This window comes from Panthera tigris, chromosome E1 (genome assembly GCF_018350195.1).
Source record: "Panthera tigris isolate Pti1 chromosome E1, P.tigris_Pti1_mat1.1, whole genome shotgun sequence".
Taxonomy (NCBI): Eukaryota; Metazoa; Chordata; class Mammalia; order Carnivora; family Felidae; genus Panthera; species Panthera tigris.
Genome location: NC_056673.1, coordinates 34273392 through 34287784, shown reverse-complemented (window position 1 = coordinate 34287784; position 14393 = coordinate 34273392). Strand labels below are relative to the sequence as shown.

At 38.5% G+C, this 14393-nt stretch overlaps 1 protein-coding gene across 13 annotated transcripts in view; it reads right to left on the bottom strand.

Moving 5' to 3' along the window:
- MBTD1 (mbt domain containing 1) overlaps positions 1-14393 on the bottom strand; it is a 71924-nt gene that overhangs the window by 47898 nt on the left and 9633 nt on the right. Inside the window, exon 1 of one of the 13 annotated variants that reach the window (XM_042967717.1) lies at positions 2093-2134. The exons of the other annotated variants lie outside the window; for them this stretch is intronic. The gene's annotated coding sequence lies outside the window, so the exon portion shown is untranslated. Of the gene's footprint in view, positions 1-2092; positions 2135-14393 lie in introns of those variants that run through there. 13 annotated transcript variants of the gene reach the window in all.

The following is a 14393-nucleotide window of genomic DNA, read 5'->3' as shown; positions in this document are numbered from 1 at the left end:
TTTTTAAAAAGGATTAATTGCCACAGTGAATCTCACTAGTCAAAAAGCTTAACCTCCAGCTCATTCAGTCCAATCAGCTGCTTAGTAACTAATCCTTAGATATGAATAGACAAGTGAGGATCACCTACCATTTGAGAAAGACCTCTAAAAATGTGAAAGGCCAAGGGGTGCCTGGGTGGCTCAGTCGGTTAAGCATCCGACTTCGGCTCAGGTCATGATCTCGCGGTCCGTGAGTTCGAGCCCCGCGTCGGGCTCTGTGCTGACAGCTCAGAGCCTGGAGCCTGTTTCAGATTCTGTGTCTCCCTCTCTCTGACCCTCCCCTGTTCATGCTCTGTCTCTCCCTGTCTCAAAAATAAATAAAAAAACGTTAAAAAAAAAAATTAAAAAAAAAATGTGAAAGGCCAAAACAAACCCTCAGGAAAAAATAATCTATAAGGAAACAGAAGTAAGGCAGGGACCAAAAGAAAACTTCAAAAAATGAAATTAATTCTCCAGGGACATAAGGGTAGGATACTACTGGTGAACAAGATCTTGGAATTTAAAAACAGAAAAGGCAAAACAATAACTTCAATAAATGGACAGTAAAACCAAGGAAATCTTTCAAAAACCACGAGTGCATGTGTGTGGAGTGTGTACATGTGACAAAAAAGCTAGAAAATAAGAGAAAAAATAAGGGTTAAATCCAGAAGAACCAAAACCCAAAGCATAGAGATATACATGAGAATGAGAAACAAGTTATATAAAGAAAACACACACACACACACACACACACACACACACTTCCAGGATCAAAAAACAGAGTTTCTATACTAAGACCAAGGAAGCCCAGCTTAATGACTTAAAAGCCTCGCCCAAACACCAAAACTACACCAAGGTGCATCATTATAAAAATTACAGAACTCTGCCAATGAAGATACTAAAAGCTTCAAGAAAAACACTATGCCATGTAAAAAAAAAAAAGCGGGGGGGGGGGGACTGGAATATCAGTGGGCTTTTCAACAACAGGATTGAAAGCAAGGCCTTCAAACTTTTCAAGGGCAAAAATATATAATTGGAAAATCTATACTTAATGTTTCAAGTGAAAAAAATCAATGAAATAAGAACAAAAAAAGATAAAAGCAAAAGTTGGTTCTTTGAATAGGTAAATAGCTCTAATAATTTGAATAAAGAAACTAAAATCTTCACACAAAGAAAACCCCAGGCCCAAATGGCTTCACCGGGGAAGTCTACTTAAAAACTACTACTGGGGTCAAAAAGAATGAAATCATGCCATTTGCAACTACATGGATGGAACTAGAGGGGTATTATGCTAAGTGAAATTAGTCAGAGAAAGACAAAAATCATATGACTTCACTCATATGAAGACTTTAAAACACAGAACAGATGAACATAAGGGAAGGGAAGCAAAAAGAATATAAAAACAGGGAGGGGGACAAAACAGAAGAGACTCTTAAATATGGAGAACAAACAGAGGGTTACTGGAGGGGTTGTGGGGGGGGGGGATGGGCTAAATGGGTAAAAGGCATGAAGGAATCTACTCCTGAAACCATTGTTGCACTATATGCTAACTGACTTGGATGTAAATAAAAAAAATTTAAAAATAAATTAAAAAAAATACTACTGGCGCACCAGGGTTGGCTCAGTCAGTTAAGCGTCTGACTCTTGATTTCTGCTCTGGTCGTGGTATCACAGTTCGTGGGATGGAGCCGCACCTTGGGGTTTATACTGACACCATGGAGCCTGCTTGGGATTCTCTTTTTCTTTCTCTCTGCTCCAAACCCAGGTGCACTCTTTCTCTCAAAATAAATAAACATTAAAAAACCCCTATAGCAACTTGTTCAGAAAACTGGAATATAGGCTAGTTTTCAACTCATTCTCTGAAGCTAACATTACTGATCCCAAACTAGACAAAGCCCTTATAAGAAAACTACAGAACAATATCCCTCATGTATGCAAATGTTAACAAAATTTTAGTATCTAAATCAAACAATATATAATAATAATAATAATAATAATAAAAGTGACCAAGTGGGCTTATTCCAGGAACGCAAAGCTAATTCAACATTTGAAAATCAATACATTCATGGGGTACCTGGCTGGCTCAGTAGGTAGAGCATGCAACTCTTGATCTTGGGGTCCTGAGTTTGAGCCCCAAGATGGGCATAGGGATTACTTAAAAAAAAAGGAAAGAAAGAAAATCAATACATTCATTATATTAAGCCTAAAAAATAAATAAATAAAAGCCATAGGATTATCTCAAGAGATGCAGAAAAAGCATTTGACAAAATCCAACATCTATTCCTGATTAAAAAAAAAAAACCCTCAGCAGAAGAGGAATAGGAAAGAACTTCCTCACCTGATAAAGAGCATTAGGAAAGTCCTAAAGCTAGCATCATATTTAATGGTGACAATATGGATGTTTTCTAAGACCAGGAACAAGATAAGTGTATCCGCCTTTGCTACTTTTATTCAATAGTGTACTAGAGATTCTAAGACCATGTAGTAGGCAAAAAAGAAATAAAGGAATTCAGATTGGGGAAAAAAGTAATAAATAAATCTTTATTCCCAGACAACACTGTAGAAAATCTGATAAAATAATACAAAGAGCTGCTTGGCTATATTAAGTGAGCTTAGCAAGGATACAGGATAGAATGTCAATATACAAAAATCAACCATATTTCCATATATTAGCAACAAGCAACCAGAGATTGATTAGAAAATACCATTTACAAAGCATCAAAAAAATATGGAATAAGGGGTGCTTGGGTGACTCAGTCGGTTAAGCATCCGACTCTTGATCTCAGCTCAGGTCTTGATCTCAGGGTCGTGACTTCAAGCCCCACATTGGGCTCCACGCTGGGCGTGAAGCCTACTTAAAAAAAGAAAAAGAAATAATTTGAGATAAATCTGGCAACAGATGTGCAAGGCTGATACCTTGAAAACTACTAAACGTTGCTTAAATAATTAAAGAAAGATCTAAATAAATGGGAAGATGCATAGTGTTCATGGATCAGAAGAACCAATAACGTTAAGTGATATTTTGGTGTGCCTGGGTGGCTCAGTTGGTTAAGCGTCCACCTCTTGGATCTTGGCTCACTTCATGATCTTGTGGTTTCGTGGGTTTGAGCCCCGTGTTGGGCTCTGTGCTGACAGCATGGAGCCTGCTTGGGATTCTCTGTCTCCCTCTCTCTCCCTCCCTCCCTCCCTCCCCCACTCATGCTTTTTCTCTCTCTCTCTCAAAGTAAATAAATAAACTTAAAAAAAAAAAATTCTCCCCAACTTGATTTACAGATTCAACACGACCCAATCAAATCACAGCAGATTTTTTTTTTTGTGGAAATCAACAAGCAGATTCTAAAATTCATATGGAACTGCAAAAGACCTAGAAGAGCCAAAACAAATTTGAAAAGAACAAAGTTGAAACACTTAATACTTCCTCTCCAAGGTGCATCATGAAGCTGCACTACTGTGACATAAAATATAGATAAACAGATCAACAGAAGGGAACGGAGCCCAGAAATAGAGCCATACATGTACGGTCAACTAATATTTGACAACGGTGAAAAATCAATTAACAGCATTGTATGGTGACAGATGGTAGCTACACTTATGGCGAGCACAGCACAATGTATAGAGAAGCTGAATGCTGTACACCTGAAACCAAGGTAACACTGTCAACTATATTCAAAAAAAACAATTAAAAAGAAGAAAGAGGGGCGCCTGGGTGGCTCAGTCGGTTGGGCGTCCGACTTCGGCTCAGGTCATGATCTCGCAGTCCGTGAGTTCGAGCCCTGCATCAGGCTCTGTGCTGACGGCTCAGAGCCTGCAGCCTGTTTCAGATTCTGTGTCTCCCTCTCTCTGTGACCCTCCCCCGTTCATGCTCTGTCTTTCTCTGTCTCAAAAAAAAAAAAAAAAAAAAAAAAAGTAAAAAGAAGAAAGAAAAAAACAAGAAGGCAATTCAGTGGAAAAAAGTCTTTTCAACAAAAGGTGTTGGATCAATACATTACTAAATTAAAAAAACAAAACAAAAACCAAACTCTGATCCATACCTCACATGTACAAAAATTAACTCAAAATGGGACACAGACCTAAATGTAAGAACTAAAACTATAAAACCTCTAGGAAAAAAAATAGGAGAAAATCTTCATGACCTTGGGTGGGCACAAAATTTTTAGGTATGACATCAAAACATAAGATCCATAAAAGAAAAATATTGACAAACTGGACTTTATTAAAATTAAAAACTGGTCCTAGGGAGCTACTATTAAGAGAATAAGACAAGCCACAGACTGGACAACAATATTTGCAAATCACGTGTGTCTGACAAAGGACTGGTATCTAGGATACATAAAGAACTATCAAGGGGTGTCTGGGTGGCTCAGTCAGTTACGTGGCCAGACTCTTGGTCTTGGCTCAGGTCATGATCTCACGGTTCATGAGATTGAGGCCCAGGTCTGACTCTGTGCAATCCAAGCTTGCTTGGGATTTTCTCTCTCCCTCTATGCTCCTCTCCCTATTGCACGTGCACACGCATTGTCTCTCTCTCTCTCTCTCTCTCAAAATAAATAAACTTGAAAATAAAATAAAAAAATATAAAGAACTATCAAAACTCAGTAACTGAAACAATCCAATTAAAAAATAAAAAAGCACAACATCTAAACAGACAATTCATTTATATATGGATGGCAAATAAGGACATGAAAAGATGCTCAACATCACTGGTCATTAGGAAAATGCAAATTAAAACCACGAGACACTCTTATACATCTATCAGAATGCCTAAAATAGAAAAATAAAAAACCCTCTATGGTCTAGGCAGCAAATGGAACTCTCAAACACTGCAGATGGGAAGGTAAAATACTATAAAAGCATTTCAGAAAAGCAGTTTGCTAAAATGTTAAATATACACCACCAACTACCCACAGCATTTCTATTTGCCTAAGATAAATGAAAAGATACATCCACATAAAAACACATATATCACATGTACACACACACACACACACACACACACACACAGGAATGGTCAAAACAGCTCAAAATTGGCAACAACCCAAATATCAACAGGTGAATGAATAAACAACTTATGGCATATCCATATAGTGATTCCATCTTGCTGCTCAGCTTAATAAAAAGTAATGAATTGATATATACAACAGCAGTAAGTCTCAAAATAATCACACTGCATGAAAATCCAGACAAGAGCACATGCTGTATGACTCCCATTTATATAAAATTATAGAAAATGCAAACTATTTTTGCATTTCCTTCATTTTTACTTAATGTTCTATTTCTATTCCAAGATCCCACATTACATTTAGTTTTCATGTCCCCTTAAGCTCCTTTCGGCTGTGACAATTTTTCAGGTTTTTCATGACCTTGACAGTTTTGAGGAGTACTGGTAGGTATTTTGTGGAATGATCCTCCACTGGGATTTGTCTCCTAATTTTCTAATGACCAGACTGGGGTTGTTTTTTGAAAAAAGATCAGAGGTACTGTGCAGTAACCTTTGTATCCAATTATACAAAGAAACACGTTATTAACCTGAGTCATCACTCTTGGTATTGACCTTGACAACCTCTACCTGAAGCAGTATTTTTTCAGGTTTCCCAGGTTACAAAATTACTCCTAACCCCTTTCCATACTGTACTTTTCACAAGTACAGTGGCTTTGTGAAGCCCACACTTCCGAAGTAGGGAGTTACGCTCCCTCTTGACAGTGGCGCATCCACAAAAATAATTTGGAATTCTTCCACATAGATTCCCTCTCCTTTTCTAAAATAAGTATTTCCTCTTTCAGGGTTGGAGGTTTTTCTCTCAGGTTGTATATCTCCAGTTGAAATACCATCTAACTGATGCTCTCAGGGTAGCAAATCCAGATTACGTGATTTCCACCTGCCTCTTACCGGTGATGATACGTTTGAAGTCCTGGTGTAGGTGTGGTCTGGTTCTCCATTGTTGTCTTACTATTTTCCCTTTTAGTAAGCAATCTGCAAGGAGATACTTAAAGACCATGCAAATATTCTGTTCAGCAAAATTTCACTATAGATTGAATACTCAGTGAGGATTTTTGCCCAATCCTATGACTTTCCAGGCTCAGAATTTCTTCATAGTTTCAGCTGGCATTCTTCTATAGGGAAGACCCCTCTCTTTTTTCTTTTTTTTAATTTTTTTTTAATGTTTATTTATTTTTGATTCAGAGAGAGACAGAGCATGAGCAGGGGAGGGGCAGAGAGAGAGAGGGAGACACAGAATCTGAAGCAGGCTCCAGGCTCTGAGCTGTCAGCACAGGGCCCGACGCGGGGCTCGAACTCACGGACCGTGAGATCATGACCTGAGCTGAAGCTGGACGCTCAACCGACAGAGCCACCCAGGTGCCCCTCTTTTTTCTTATTAAGGGCATCAACTCATGGATTACTACTTTTATAATTTATAATTCATGATAGTCCTTAATTATCTGCAAGCTCAAACTGTCCCAGATTTAGCCGATGGGAGCCCCATCAAGCTGACTCCTGTGTCATTCTGACAAGCCCCTATCATTGTTTCAGCAATTCCTTTCTGGAATAGCAAGATATTCAAGCATATACTAATTTTCCTGTCCCAAGCCTAGAATCAACCATTCCTCCAAAGAGCCTTGGTTTCTTTTAGTGGAGAGTATTAGAAATAAAGATGTACGTACTCCACATGGTCATTGCTATTGAGACCTCTGTCTCTGGGCCCTCCGGTAGGCAGAGATGGAATACACATGTGTAGATATACGTGTATATATGCATGTGACATGTCGTATGAATACACACATGTACCTTAGAATATCATGAATTCATATTTATAACTCCAATTCCTTTTTTTTTTTTAATTTTTTTTTTTAACATTTATTTATTTTTGAGACAGAGAGAGACAGAGCATGAACGGGGGAGGGGCAGAGAGAGAGGGAGACACAGAATCGGAAGCAGGCTCCAGGCTCTGAGCCATCAGCCCAGAGCCTGACGCGGGGCTCAAACTCACGGACCGCGAGATCGTGACCTGAGCCGAAGTCGGACGCTCAACCGACTGAGCCACCCAGGCGCCCCTGTAACTCCAATTCCAACCCATCCCACAGGACTTTTTATTTTCCCATATCTGTATTTGTATCTCTCTTCTGCCACAGTAAAAACCTTGGCTCCCGCCCAAATTACATGTACCTATTTGCTCAATTCTTTCATACATTTAAATAGTTTCAGGAGCACTACTGCTAAAAACAAACAAACAAACAAACAAACTTATGAGTCCAGAATTTCTTTGTAGTTCTATCTCCCTAAACTGAAGGACAGAGTATTAAGAGTTACTTGGGGGGCACTTGGGTGGCTTGGTTGGTTGGGCGTCCGACTTCAGCTCAGGTCGTGATCTCATGATCTCTGAGTTTGAGCCCCGTGTTGGGCTCTGTGCTGACAGCTCAGAGCCTGGAGCCTGTTTCAGATTCTGTGTCTCCCTCTCTTTCTGCCTCCCCGCCACCCCCTGCCCCCCGCCAATACTGTCTCCCTCAAAGATAAACATTAAAAAAAAAAAAGTTACTTGGATTATTTTCTCCTTCCTTCAATGTGACTGTTAATGATTTGAAGTAAGTTGACTTTGGTTTTTAGTCTTCCCTGCCATCCTTATTGAATTAATTTCATTTCTGGAGACTATCTAAAAAAATGGCTTTGCTTCCAAAGATAAAGAACTATATAAAAAGTTGTAACTTGGAAACATGTTGCTCCTTCCCTGCTTCACCATCCACCTTTGTAGGCAGGTCACCAACTTTATTGCTTTCTGGTTCATCCTTCTTGTGTGTTTTGAAAAGGTAAATAGGTATATTTTCTTATTCCTTCTTTCTTATAGAAAAGGCCACATGCTAAATTTCTCTGTCCTTTGCTTTTATTAACTTAGAAATATATCCTGGAAATCATTCCATTTCACAGTGCACAGACATCTTCATTCTTTTTTCAACTGCACAGTACTCCACTGTGTGTATGTTTATTCTATCTTCTTTGGACAGTTTTCAATGTTTTACAATTACAAATACTGCTGCAATGAATGAACTTATGCATGTGTGAACCTATGTATATCTTTAAAACTGAGGATCACCTTCAGAATATATTCTTTGGGTAGAGGAGTGAATGTATATGTAATTTAGTTAGGTATTACCCAATTTCTTCCCACAGAAATTTTACCATTTTGCATTTGCATCAGCAACAGTGAGAGTGTGTGTTTCCCTACAGTCTCAGCATGTGATTTCTTTTTGCCAATATAACAGATGAAAATGGTATGTCTGTGTAGTCTTTCTTTTTTTTAAACTTTCTACTTGGAAAGAACTTCAAACTTCTAGGAAAGTTGGAAAAATCGTACAGTGAAATCCTGTGTACTCTATTCAGATTTGCCAACGACTAACATTTTGCCTCGTTGGTTTCATTCTTCTCTCTAGATATACTGACTTTTACTAAAACATTTAAGAGTAAGTTGCATAGATCACATCTTTTTGTCCTCCCCAAATTCAGTATGCATTTCCTAAGAATAAAATTGTTCTCTCATAACTACAGCATAGGTATCAGCTTCAGGAAATTTAACATTAATGTGATATTCTCCCCCATTTTACCATCCACAAGTCCAGTGAACCCAATAATGTCCTTTATATAGCATTTCTTCCTTTCAGTCTCCAGGATCACATATCGTATTTGTTTGCTTAGTTTCTTCAATCTGGAAGATTACTTTTGAATAATGCAGGCTCCCTCCCCACCTTTAAAAAATTTTTTTAGTGTTTATTTACTTTTTGAGAGAGAGAGACAGAGTGTGAGCAGGGGAGGGGCAGAGAGAGAGAGAGAGAGAGAAAGAGAGAGAGAGAATCCGAAGCAGGATCCGGGAGCACAGAGCCCGATGCAGGGCTCGAACTCACAAGCTGTGAGATCATGACCTGAGCTGAAGTCAGATGCTTAACTGACTGAGCCACCCAGGCGCCCTGCCTCCCCACCTTTTTAATAGACTGTTTCTCATTTGAGGCTCATGTTTCTCATTTGAGGCTCATGTTTCCTCATTAGATCAGGTTATGTATCCCCGTAATACTACATAAGTGATATAACCTTCTCAGAATATTACATCTAGAGGCAAAAGATGCCTATCTGTTCCTCATCGCTGATGCTAATTTTAATCATTCTTCAAGGTGTTGAAATTTTACACAGTACTTATCATATTTCTCCTTGCAACTAGCAAGCAATATTGTAGACATATTTTAAAGTATGTGAATACTCTTTCTCATTGAAATCTCACCCCACCCAATCCCATCCCTAAATTTAACGTCCAATAGCTCTTGCCAAACCAAACATTACTGTGATGGCTGAAAAATGATTTTGTAATTCTAGTACTCTTTTACCAGTCAGCATAAAATTCTTCCATCTTCTCCTTAGGTTTACCTACCTACCTACCTACCTACCTACCTTTATTATCAGTATCAACTCATACTTCTTTTCTTCCCCAGTGGTTTATAATTCACTACTGTCCTATTTTATTTTGGAGCTCAAATTATCCCATACTCAGCTACATGGATTCTTTTTAAAAAATTTTTCTTTTATTTATTTTGCTGGGGGGGGGGTGGGTAGGGGCAGAGAGAGAATCCCAAACAGGCTCCGTGCTGTTATTGTGGAGCCTGATATTGGGGCTCAATCCCATGAACTGCGAGAACATGACCTGAGCAAAAATCAAGAGTTGGGACACCCAACTGACTGAGCCACCCAGGTGCCCATCAAACTACACGCATTCTTTTGAACTTGCTCCTGCATCATTTTCACATGATACAATCAACTTTTGAGTATTGACTTTCTGGCATATCAAAATATTCCAGGATCATTTTGTACCTACATTATTCCAGCCCTGAAATCAACCATTTCTCCAAGGAGCTCTCATTCTTTTCAGTGGGGAATGGTATTAACCACCAAGATGTGCTCAGCTGTTTTACACAGAGCCATTTCTATATCTTCTTTTCTGCATCTGTGTGATGTGTGTTCTTTTGTCCTTTTATCTTTAGGGTTTTTCGTATTTTATTTTATTTTATTTTATTTTATTTTATTTTATTTTATTTTATTTTTCAACGTTTTTTTTATTTATTTTTGGGACAGAGAGAGACAGAGCATGAACGGGGGAGGGGCAGAGAGAGAGGGAGACACAGAATCGGAAGCAGGCTCCAGGCTCTGAGCCATCAGCCCAGAGCCTGACGCGGGGCTCTAACTCACGGACCGCGAGATCGTGACCTGGCTGAAGTTGGACGCTTAACCGACTGCACCACCCAGGCGCCCCTGGTTTTTCGTCTTTTAAATATTTTTTTCAAAGTTCTTTGTATTTAGGAATTGACCCTTTGTAACATATGGCAAAATTTTATTTTGCTTATAAAGTGGTCATGAAATTAATTTTGTAAACACAGTAATATTTATCACTACTTTTATTGCAACTTGATTTTGACTCTTAGAAAATTTTTTCTTAGAACCAGTGTATAGAAAAGTTTACCCATATCTTAACGTATTTTTTAGTACTTATTTTTGAGAGCGTGCATGTGTGCAAGTGGGGGAAAGGCAGAGAGAGAGGATGAGAGAGAGAATCTAAAGCAGCCTCCACGCAGGCAGACCAGAGCCTGACATGGGGCTTGATCCCACAACTGTGGGATCATGACCTGAGCCAAAATCAAGAGTCAGATGCTTAACTGACTGAGACACCAGTTGACCCACCCCACTTTTTTTCTGGCTTACTTTTTTTGTTCTTTTTCCTTTCTGAGCTGGGAATTACTTATTTTCACTCTTTTGTTTTTACTGTGACAAAGTAACCAGATTACGGGCACCCGGGGGGGAGCTTAGTCTGTTAGGTGTCCAATTCTTCATTTTGGCTCAGGTGATGATCTCATGGTTCTGGAGTTTGAGCCCCAAGTCAGGCTCTGTGCTGATAGCGCAGAGCCTGCATGGAATTCTCTCTCTTTGTCCTTCCCCTGCATGTACACACATGTGCACTCTCCCTCTCTCTCAAAAAACAAAAGCAAAAACAATAATAATAAAAAAAATAAATAAACAAAATAACCCAATAAGGCCTAAGATTTGCTCTGGCTAAGCCATCTCAGTAAATCAAGATTTAGTAACCAAGTTTCTATGCTCACCTCTGTGTAAAAAGGCAGGCTTATGTAAACTATCAGTGCTCACCCACTCAACACACATTGCCTGACCCAGCTCTAATACTTCCCTTTGCTCCAGTAAGAAAACCAACCAGCAAAATGCCCAGTGTAACTTCCTTGTTCCTGCTTCCACTTTGGTCTACTATAAAAATCTCTTGCTTTGTAAAGCAATTTGGAGCTCCTTTCTATCTGCTAGATTGGATGCTGGCCAATTTATCAACTGCTAAATAAAGTCTGTAAGATTTTTAAAAAATTACTCAGTCGAATTTTGTTCTTTAATACAATAGAATTAGGACTATGAATTTTCCTCTGCTCACTGCCTTACATGTATCTCATAGATTTGTATATGCAGTATTTTCATTATCATAATTTTTTAGAAACTCTGTAACTTGTTTACAATACTCCTTGTACCCAAGAGGTTTTTTCCTTGACTGAGGAATAATTCTGAATGTGTATCAAGGCGCAGAATTTTTCTGTCACTCTAGAAAGCACCCTCATGTCCTTTCCCAGTCAATCCTTCTCCTCCCCCATTAAAGTTCTATTACTACTGGTTAATTTTGCATATGCTTATTTAAAAAAAAATTTTTTTAATGTTTATTTATTTTGGGAGACAGACAGTGCAAATGGGGGAGGGGCAAAGAGCGAGGGAGACACAGAATCTGAAGCAGGCTCCCGGCTCTGAGCTGTTAGCACAGAGCCCGACACGGGGCTCGAACTCACGAACTCTAAGATCATGACCTGAGCTGAAGTTGGGACACTTAACCGACTGAGCCACCCAGGTGTCCCTGCATATATTTATTTAAATAGAATATAACACCACGGACATTTTTATAACTAATTTAGCTCACTCAACATAGTATTTTTTTCAGCATATTTGAGATTTATGCATATTATTACACATATGATTGGTTCATTGCTTTTTACTAATACTGCACTTTAACAATATTTGTTTATCCATTCTCCATCTAGATTTGACTACTTTGAATAAAGTCTCTATGAATATTCTCGTACAAGGCTTTCTAACATACAACAGAAGGCTTCTAAATTTCGAAGTGGAAATGTCCTTTTGCTTTTTGTTTTCTTATATGGGACCTACTAATGTTTTCCTAATGTATAAACTATTTTTGTGAATATTTTGTGGTTGAGAGGATGTACAGTATTCTGGTTCTAGGATGCAGATACACTGGAAAATCTGCCTCATTAAGTTTTGATCTTTTATAGTCCTACTTTCTGTCTACTGTACCTATCCTGTGTTCAGTGTCAATCTCCAACTTAAAGTGCTTTTTATGATTTGCATTTCTCATAATTTATGCTTTATAAAGATGGTTGCTGTATTTGGTATAGAACTATTGTATCTTTGTTATGAATTATGGGTTTTAGCATTACAAGCTATCCTCCTTTGTCATTTAATGCTTTTTGGTTTGACTTCTAGTGTGGTATCAGCACTGCCGATCCTGCTTTCATATTACTTCTATTTGCTTGGTTTACCTTTGTCCATCTTTTTATTTTTCGCTGTTTTAAAGATCTCATGTTATAAAGTTAAATTTTGATTTTATTCTTATATAACTGACATAGATTAGTTTGTTGGGATTTGATTTTTGAGCTAATCTGAAAATCTTTTTATTGGTGAGGGAATCCTTACTGATATGACTGGTATGTTTGATTTCAATTCTGTCATATTATTTTGTTATAATTACTATGTGCATTATGGAACATTCATCACATGATTTTTCATGATGGTTTTCTTTGGCCTTTTAAATTAAATTTGCAGTGTTTTGAAAGGTTTATTTATTTTTTTCTAATGCTTACCTTTGAATATTTTGTATTTCTTTAAAAACTTTTTTTAAATGTATGTTTATTTTTGAGAGAGAGAGACAGAGACAGAGCCTGAGTGGGGAAGAGAGGGAGACAGAATCTGAAGCAGGGTCCAGGCTCTAAGCTGTCAGCACAGAGCCTGATGCGGGGCTCAAACTCACAAACCAGGAGATCATGACCTGAGCTGAAGTTGGATGCTTAACCGACTGAGCCACCCAGGCGCCCCTCCCTCTTTCATATTTCCATGTATCCTTTTTCTTACCTAACCTTTTTTTTCAGCTTCAAATGGTATCATTTTAATCCCTTGTAATAGTTAACCTACAGTCAATAGTGTTACTCTAGTTTTTCCCTCCTAGTTTTTTTAGCTCCCTTCTTTCCACTGTCAGATCCTGTAACATTTATGTACACCATTCTGCTACCTACACCCCTACTCCTGATTTTAACCTTAGTTCAAAAAGACATGGAAAATACTGTCAAACTTTTTGCAGAAAATTTCCCAAATATCTCTTTTAGATGCAGCTCATCCTTTAAGTTTCCTTGGGAAGGGCTCCTGAGAACAGTATTCTCTAAATTCTTGTCAGTGTTTAAAACGTTTTCTATAGTCTTGACATTCAAAAGACAGTTGACTGGATATAAAATCTTTGGTTAGAATTTTCTTTCCTTTTGCTACCACATTATTGTCTTGCTTTGTAGGTGATACCAGTTGAATTCTCTAGACCTTGTAAGGTACTTCATCTTTTACCTGTAAGCTTGGAGAATTTTTCTGTTTCTTTAAACTCATACAGCTTTACTAAAACACAGCCTGCAGTTCACCTTCTGGTATGAACTTCTGATTTATAGACCTAGATCTCTATAGCCAGAAAGTTTTCTTGATTATGGTTTTATTAAAGATTTTATTAAAAAAATTCCCCCCCAATGTTTATTTTTGAGAGTGCACTTGCACACACACACGTGCAAGTGGGGGAGGAGAGAGAGAGGGAGTCACAGAATCTGAAGCAGGCTCCAGGCTCTGAGCTGTCAGTACAGAGCCCGATGCAGGGCTTGCTTGAACTTATGAACTGTGAGATCACAACCTGAGCCAAAGTCAGATGCTTAACCAATGGAGCCACCCAGGCGCCTCTAAAAGATTTTTTTCTAAAAAATATTTATTTTTGAGGGAGAGAGAGCTCAGGTAGGGAGGAGCAGAGAGAGACAGCGGGAGATCAAGGATCTGAAGCAGGCTCTGTGATGACAGCAGAGAGGCTGATATGAGGTTCAAACTCATGAATGGTAATGAGATCATGACCTGAACTGAAGTTGGGCGCTTAACCGACTGAGCCACCCAGGTGCCCCCCCCAATTTTTATTTTTTAAAGTAATCTTTACACCCAACATGGGGCTTGAACTCACAACTCTGAAGTCAAGAGTCACATGTTCTAC